This window comes from Dromiciops gliroides, chromosome 1 (genome assembly GCF_019393635.1).
Source record: "Dromiciops gliroides isolate mDroGli1 chromosome 1, mDroGli1.pri, whole genome shotgun sequence".
Classification (NCBI taxonomy): Eukaryota; Metazoa; Chordata; class Mammalia; order Microbiotheria; family Microbiotheriidae; genus Dromiciops; species Dromiciops gliroides.
In genome coordinates, this window is record NC_057861.1 from 582,701,878 (window position 1) to 582,708,723 (window position 6,846).

Genomic DNA, 6,846 nt, shown 5'->3' on the forward strand with positions numbered 1-6,846 from the left:
GGATTCAGAAGGACCTGAGTTCAAATTCGGCCTCAGACACTTGACACTTACTAGCTGTGTGACCTTGGGCAAGTCACTTAACCCTCACTGCCCCCCCACACAAATTCTTATATCATTCAGCTAGGTGCTCTCTAACACCAATGCCACCATTTAGTTGGCCAAAAGCCAAGAATTTCAGTTCATCTTACAACTATTTATTATCATGAAATATCATCAGTTTGCAAAAAAAAATGACATTATAATTTCTGTGTATTAGGTTTACAACCCACTGTTCAGTTGTACTAAATTAAGACTTCATGTCCCTTTATCAAATTCTATTAATATTATTAAGCATCTGCTCTTTCACACAACCCATACACAAGCTAATTCCCCCCGACTTACCTTTAACAGAAAACAGAAATCAGCTAAAATCAGCAAAAATTTTTACTAGTACACATTTTCCTTCCATACCCCCCAACCCCAATGGGGCCTTATTCTGAAATTCAACCTGGTTATTGAGGAAATTAGATGAACAAGGACTATCTCCACTCTAGCTCATACTTCCCTTTCATTTTCTAAAATTCAACCCTTGATCAAGATACATTTGGCACACAAACATGATAGAAAAGTTTAACAAACCTGAAATCCAAACATCTCATGTTATTTTCTTCCACTTGGTTCATACCCTCTTAAATTATAGATTATGGAAAAAGTTTGTAATTCAGGGGCAAATGTAGTAAACAACAATAGTTCCAATGAAAATTGGTTTTAGAAAAATGTTTAATTAATGTTACTGTGTGTATAGAGATACACATATATATTGTACATGTATATGTAAACATAGCTATTGATATATAAATATATCATATATTCGTATATCTAATATATCATATCTATAGCAAGTCCATTATATAATCTGTATATACACAAATAAAATATACACATTTAAATAAAATCCATGCATGTCGATATATAAAAAGTACATGCATGTGTATACATAAATTCACATATATAATACGTGCACACACAAACACAAAGTGTATAAGGGCAGCTAGGTGGTACTGGCCCTGAAGTCAGGAAGACTCATTTCCCTGAGTTCATATCTGGCCTCAGACACTTGCTAGCTGTGTGATCCTGGGCAAATCATTTAAACCCTGTCTGCCTCAGTTTCTTAAGCTGTAGAATGAGCTGGAGAAGGAAATAGCAAACTACTCTAGTATCTTTGCCAAGAAAACCACAAATGGAGTCACAAAGAGTTGGACACGACTAAAATAACAATAAAATATATAGAGAGATATACACAAATAAAAGTATATATACCTATATCATTTATATAAACATCTATAGCTACATAAAAATATACATGTCCATATCTATATAAAAGTATTGTTAATATGCATGTATGGATCACCTGGATTTGATAGAAGTACCTTATTATCCAAAAGTATTTTTATGAAACCCTGAGTTAATAGGAGCAAAATGTCCTTCAACTGAACTCCAAACTGAACCCAGATCTAGCTAGCTAGCTAGCTAGCAGATAAAAGTACCTACCTGGTGACTTCTTTCCTCAGGATAGTAAGTCCCTATCTTAAGGGGACATCTAGGAGTCTGCATCCTTGCCAAACTCCTTTTTGTTATTTGGGGGGGGGGAGAGGGCAATGAGGGTTAAATGACTTGCCCAAGGTCACACAGCTAGTAAGTGTCAAGTGTCTGAGGCCAGATTTGAACTCAGGTCCTCCTGAATCCAGGGTTGGTACTCTATCCACTGTGCCACCTAGCTGCCCCACCAAACTCCTTTTTTGGAATCCTGTAATCATGGTGCTTCTAAAACTGCTTTGTATCACATCCATTCTTGTTACAGTACTTGCTTTTGGATTGATCTGTAAGTCTTTCCCTATAACTAGCCAACAAAGAAACCTTAAATACTCTTAGAAAGAGGGAGTCCCTGAGCTCCCTTCTTAGGAGGGAGTCTTCACATGATCATGTTTCTTTCTTCTTGGAACAAAATAAATTGGTATTATGTTTTTCCTGTCTGTCTCTGATCTGGTTTTTCCTGTAGGAGAAACTATGAAAATAATTTCTCTGATTTGATCTGGTTTTGTCCAGTAGGAGACATGTTCTCTGATCTGTTTTTTGTAGAAGATATTATAAAATTTATCTGATGTGTTTATTAATTTTTTGCAGGAGACAGGCAGATAAAAACTGTATTTAATTTTCAACAGTAAACATCTCTACATAAAACTATATATACATGAAAGTATAGATGTGTGTATATATACACATATATAATACCTGCACAGACACATAAAAGTGAATGTGAGTGTCTCTGTGTGTGTATGCAGTTAGGTGGTACAGTGGATACAGTTCTAGGCTGAAGTCAGAAGACTCATCTCCCTTAGTTCAAATCTGACTTCAGAAACTTAACTGTGTGACCCTGGGCAAATCGTTTAAATGCTGTCTTCCTCAGTTTCCTCAGCTGGAAAATGAACTAGAGAAGGAAATGGCAAACCATTCCAATATCTTTGCCAAGAAAACCCCAAATGGGGTCATGAAGAGTCAGACATGACTGAAATAACTGAACAACAAATATGTATGTGTGTATATGTATACATAAAAAGTATATTCTAAACACATACATAACATATATATATAATCTATATGTAAAAGCATACACATCTATACAAAACTTTACAGCATAAATATCTATATATAAAAGTACACACATATATACAAAATCTATATATACACACAAAAATATACATATCTTTACATACACAAAAGTACATATAAAAGTACAAAGTATACATATCTATATACATATAGAAGTATATCTATCTATACATAAAAGCACATATACACACAAAATCCATATCTATATATAAAAGTATACAGATCTATATATGTACAAAGTATACATATATATGTTAGAAACTCAACTAACATCTTGAATAAGTGTTGCAGCTTAAATAATCCAAGTAGGCAGTAGAATGTGATTGAAAGCTTCTTTAATACATCTTAGAGAAGGTGGGCACCCTCCTGACTTTGGCAGATAGTACACCGCAATGAAGCTCCACACAGCTACTTGTACACAGAGGGTCTCTTCCCGATCAATCACAGTGCACCAAGTGTCAACCAATCACATTTACTATCCTCCCATTTACATATAACATAAACCAATCAGATTGTACCAGGTCAACCAATCGCACTACACCAAGTTGACCAATCACATTGTATGAAATATACCAGGCAGTAACATATTCTGGGCAAGAGTGCCTGCTCCTCCTTATCACAATGCTCTGTGTTAGCATACCTTACATAACTTTCAAGAAATGAAATATAAATTGGGATTTGAAACTAAACTTAATTTCTGTTCTCATGGCTCTGAGAAGAGTACAAATATGGTCTTTTCTCTCATATACATTAAATATTTATATAAACATATAAAGTTTACATATATCTATATATTCACAAAAGTATACATATATGCATAAAACTATGTATATATAATAAAAGTATATATCTACATATATAAAGATATATGCATGTATGTGTATACATGTACACATACAACCAGTTCCTTCATTGAATGCACCTAATGAAATCTATTTCACACAAGACACAAGATCATAGATTTAGAGTTGAAAGGGACCTCAGAGCCAATTTAGTCCAAACCACACATTTTACCCTTGAGAAGAGTAAAGCCCAGGAAAGTAAGATGACTTGCTTCAAGGTTAAACAGTAATAAGCATCAGAGGTTGGATTTGAACCCAGGTCCTTTGACACCAAAGTTAATGATCTTAACACTGTCCACAGACAGGAAGTTAATTAAAACAATTAAGGGGAAATACTGGAAAACCTATCTTTCTTAAAATACAAGATGTAGTTATTTCTTCATTTCTTACTAGGCTGTATTCCAGACTTCTCCAGAAACTTGAAAGAGTACTTCACCCCTGGGGCCACTCACTCTGATTCGAGGGAGGGTTCATCCCACAGCCTCCTCCACTCACAAAGGGTTCCCAAGTCAGCCATCTTTTTTTTTTTTTCCATTTTCCACCAACCTGAATTCTGGTCTTCTCCATCATGTCTCCTTGCTGGGGACCTTCCTCCTTTCCTCCTCCCATTCTCAACTTCCCTTTATGTGTTGTCTTCCCTTATTAGAATGTAAGCTTCTTGAGGATTTGTATTCCTAACACAGTGTCTGGCACATAGCAAATGTTCAATAAGTGCTTGCTGATTGACTGACTAAGCCATCAGAGACAGGACTAAACATCAGAGTGTCAGAGTGCTGTAGGCAAAGCTGAGAAAGCGCTGCTTGGTATTATAACTCATGCAGTACATTTGCATTTGCAATGTATTTTTCCAATCTTCTATTAAACAAGGAATAATATTTTGAGAAGTTATTTAGAATCATCTCCTAGATTTAATTTGTCAACATTTGGAAGAATTATTAAGTGATGAAAATAAGTGATCAGACAAGGAAAACTTATGCATGACTACATCAGATCACAGATGCAATCCAATCTAAAAGAATAAATCTATTATGTCAAAATAGAGGGGATTAATAAAGATTTCCATTTGTCATAGAGGTCTAACCAATTCTTTTGCCCTGTTTCCTAAAACATTTAGAGCAGCAATAAAAATAATAAATTCACAAATCAGCTCTGGTATTTATGACTAAAATTTATTTTTCATCAAGACATAATAAAATGTAATTTTAATTTATGGGTTTTATACATGTATGATTTAATTTTTAAAATGCAATCAACTTAGCATTTCCTATACACAGTGACATTTTTTATTTAAGATGTTTTGGAAATTGTATTCTTCTCTCTCACTGTCCTGGTAAATATTGTACCCATGATGAAATATGGCATTTTATCTCTAATACTGAGAAGTCAGTACTTAAGCCTCATATCAAGTACTTAGCCCTACTGGAGACAACTGAAATCAATCAAGAGGTAGAGAATTCGCTGTTTAATATTTGCCAAGCAAAGTACTAGGTGTTGAATAGCGGCTCAAAAGAATTAGATATTATCTCTGCTTAGAGAAGCTTAGAATTTAACTGGAAGTCAATTTTGAATTTGTGTCCAGAAAAGGATATAAAAGTATTTAATTCACCTAAAAACAGAAACAAAAACTCAATTATCATGTTATTAGGAAATGTCTGGATAACTACCTGAATTTCAATTTTTATATGGAGTTTAGCTGGCAAAGAGACAATGATCCCCCTTGAGGAAGAGGGGAAAAATGTTCCTTTTATTATTTTAAGTTGTGAAGAGAAGATCACATTCCACAAACCCTACACCACATGACCAAATAAACAAGTCATTCTGAATGGGCATACATGAAGTCAGTGTATGTTAGTTAGCTGTTTCAGGTTAGGGTTAGCTATGCTTTCAGCCAATTCCTCTGACCCCCATCTCCCAAGAAAGAAAATCTTTGAATCTCTGGAACTAAGATATTCCTGAGACTGGAAGTGGTTTTCCTGGGGGCTGAGTTCCTGTTGAACAGTAACTTAGGGAAGCTAAGATAACTAAATGAGTTTCAGCCTAACCCCAAGGAAAGTAAGATAAAGAGGTGACTGGGCTTTGAGAGAGTGGAAGCTGAGATGGAGAAAGGATATAGGGGGTATTAACTCATAGGAGATAAAGGGGGCTGCTGAATCACATCGGAACATTCCAACTCCTACAAATCAAAGAACCAGAGGCTTTCTTTTTTTAATTTCTTTCTTTTTTTTTTTTTTTGGTGAGGCAATTGGGGTTAAGTGACTTGCCCAGGGTCACGCAGCTAGTAAGTGTCAAGTGTCTGAGGCTGGATTTGAACTCAGGTACTCCTGAATTCAGGGCCAGTGCTCTATCCACTGCACCACCTAGCTGCCCCTGACTTTCTTTTTTTTAAAAAGCAGGAGGTAGCCACTGTCTGGTTCCTCTGAAAGCTGGCTCTCCTATATATACCCAGGACATAATAGAGTACAAAGTTGTGCCTAGGTCCAAGGTAACCCCAGCTACTCTAAAACTAGACTTGCTCACATTTATCCAGAATAGTTAAGATCAATGTCACCCTAGTCTCAAATTCAGGTAGGAAACAGGAAAAGAACAATGGTTGCTTCTTCCTTCCACCTAAAGCAGGTCTTTTACACAGGTTGGAGGAAGCAAGCAAGTGGTATGTTTCAAGGAATGCCAATCTTCCCCATATCATGGAATAACCTATCAACAAGAGAGCTGTTTGAGTTAACAAGAACATACACAAGAGAATGTTGGGGAAAGGGCTGGGAGTCAGTTATGTATCAATCACAGACAAATGTGTGCTGGTAAATGTTCTCATGGGGAAGTATATATATACATATATATAAGCACACACATAGAATAGCTGTATGACACTTTTAAGTTTAATATGCATTATTAACATCTTCTCTATCACTTTCTTAAATTTAGATAATCGGGGCAGCTAGGTGGCGCAGTGGATAAAGCACGGGCCCTGGAGTCAGGAGTGCCTGAGTTCAAATCCAGCCTCAGACACTTGACACTTACTAGCTGTGTGACCCTGAGCAAGTCACTTAGCCCCCATTGCCCCACAAAACAAAAACAAAAAAAATTTAGATAATCAACAAAACAATAAATCAAGCCCTGATTTGTAGCATTTGCCAATTTTTGAGGTGTCAATATATTAAAAATTGAACAATCCACTCTCCTAGACTGGTTTGAGCTGGCTCCAGCTCACCTCTGGGACTTGTAGGATTACTCATTTAAAAGTAAGAAGGATTTTAGAGATTGTATAACTATTCCAACCCCATTCATTTTAGTGATGAGAAATTCATCCACAATTTGCAGTAATTAGATTAATCTGAGATTAGGCTCACTAAGAAGA